This window comes from Chelonoidis abingdonii, chromosome 9 (assembly GCF_003597395.2).
Source record: "Chelonoidis abingdonii isolate Lonesome George chromosome 9, CheloAbing_2.0, whole genome shotgun sequence".
NCBI classification, from domain to species: domain Eukaryota; kingdom Metazoa; phylum Chordata; order Testudines; family Testudinidae; genus Chelonoidis; species Chelonoidis abingdonii.
The window spans coordinates 54384376-54386801 of record NC_133777.1 but is presented as its reverse complement, the minus strand read 5'-3'; the positions used below and the strand labels follow the sequence as shown (position 1 = coordinate 54386801).

The 2426-nt window shown below is 45.8% G+C and overlaps 1 pseudogene; it reads left to right on the top strand.

Annotated features, from left to right (window-relative positions):
- Positions 1-1000: 1000 nt before the first annotated feature.
- Positions 1001-2013, top strand: LOC116835586 (targeting protein for Xklp2 pseudogene; annotated as a pseudogene).
- Positions 2014-2426: the final 413 nt, after the last annotated feature.

Below are 2426 nucleotides of genomic sequence, written 5' to 3'. Positions count from 1 at the left end.
AACTGGTTAAAAGATAGGAAACAAAGGATAGAAATAAATGGTCAGTTTTCAGAATGGAGAGAAATAAACAGTGGTTTCCACCAGGGATCTGTACTGGACCAGTGCTGTTCAACATATTCATATATGATCGGGGAAAAGTGGTCAACAAGGTGGCAAAATTTGCAGTTGATATAAAACTACTCAAGATAGTTAAGCCCAAATGAGATTATGAAGAGTTACAGAGGGATCTTGCAAAACTGGGTAACGGGGCAAGTAAATGGCAGATGAAATTCAATGTTGATAAATGCAAAGTAATCAATACTGGAAAACAATCTCAGCTATACAACTCGTATGATGGAGTCTAAATTAGCTGTTACCACTCATAAAAGGGATCTTGGAGTCATTGTGAATAGCTCTCTGAAAACATCCACTCAGTGTACAGTGGCAGTCAAAAAAATTAACATTAGGTACCATTAGGCAGGGGCGGCTCCAGGCCCCAGCACACCAAGCACGTGCTTAGAGGGGTAAGCTGCAGGGGGCGCTCTGCCAACGCCGGAAGGGCACCAGGCAAGCTGCTCTCGGCGGCTTGCCTGCGGAGGGTCCGCTGGTCCCGCGCCTTTGGCGGACCTCCCACAGGCGTGCCTGCGGAGAGTCTGCTGGTCCCGTGGCTTCGGCGGACCTCCCGCAGGCAAGCCACCACAGGCATCCTGCCTGCCGTGCTTGGGGCGGCAAAATGCCTAGAGCCGTCCCTGCCATTAGGAAAGGGATAGACAATTAGACAGAGCATATCATAATTCCACTATATAAGGATCAGGTCTATGGCAGTGGTGGTATTAATCTAAACTGGATTTGTGGTGTTACATGTGACAAACTTCTGGGATCAAGACTGCAGTGAAAATGTCTCATCCACCATCTTCCAACTCCTATGGTGCAGAAGCGACTGACATCAGCTTCAGGACTCTGAATGACAATAACATGCAGAGTGTAGATTCATGGTTTGATCTGAAAGTCAGTTCAGAGAATGTCCTTCCTGCAGAAGAACACCCAGCAATGCAAACGTCGGGCCAGAGTCAAAGCAGAGAGATACATGGTCACCTCCACCAAAAAGGAAGATGATCCACCCACCAAAAACCAGAAAATATATATCATCAGAGTCCTGCATGGGGCTTGGGTCCTGTTTGCTCTAGCAGTCCGATGAAGTGCTTATACTTAAATAAATTTGTTAGTCTCTAAGGTGCCACAAGTACTGTTCTTTTTGTGGATACAGACTAACACGGCTGCTACTTTGAAACCTAGCAGAAGAGAGAAATTTACTGAAGTATTGATGAACAGAGATCACTCCAGAGCACTGCACTCTCCCCAGCCATACCCAAAGGCAAGCTGATCATGCCTATCATGCCAACAATTCTGAAAAGGAAAAATCTTTCTGGCAAGTTAAAGAGCCTAGAGGATCGGGAGCTGGAAAAGATGAAGCAATTACAGCAAGAGACACAAAAAGAATGGAGAGTCCCTGGAAGCAGCTATTGCTGGCACAGGACAACCTGTGAAGAAAACGACTGGTCAGGTAACAAAGCCATTTCTCACATATGAGAGGATTAAAGCCAACCTAGGAACGAACACAAGGAGCTGGATTTCATAGCAATGCTGAGAAAGTACCCTTCAACTCCAGCATGAGTGGTGAAGAGGCCCACAGTCCCTAAACCTTTCAATCTCTCCTCTGACAACAAAAGGAAGTTTGAAGAAACAACATCACAGTATGTTCCCCTTGCTCAGCAGATTGAAAACTTCCAGAAATGCAGTCCCTCTCATTACCATTTGAGGAGCAGGAGGACTGATAAAAGTCCAATTCCAGTAAAGCCACTGACGACCAGGCTTACGCAGCCCAAAACTCCACTGCTTCAAACAAAACAATGATTGGGATCTGTAACTTGCAAAAATGCAGCTGGGTTGGAGACAGAGGAAATAGAGAAGCTCCAACCATACAAATTCAAAGCTCAGGAGCTTAATCCAAGGATCATAGAGGATGGACCATAGAGGATAACCTGCAGACAGATGAATGGGGAGCTACCACATTGCAGAACTGGCAGCAACAGATCAAAGAAGACCTGAAATGACAGAAAGAGGCAACATGTTTCAAAGCTAATACAAATGTCATTGAGCCTTTTATACCAAAGTAGGATAGCAAGCCAAAAAGTTCCCAAAAGCTTTGAGCTGGCAACAGAGAGCTAAAGAGCATCAGAAGTTCAAAAAGCAACTGAGCTGGAAACTTTAAAAGAGAAGCTTCGAGAAGAGGCCAGACAGCAGGAGGCAGAGCGGGAGAAGGAAGAACTTGCCAGGCTGAGACAAGAAGACAAGGCAAACCCAGTTCACAATTACCACGGTCTGGAGGTGAAGCCAAGTGACCAACTCCTGATCATGCCCAAGTCTCCCAACTTCTCGGACAGATT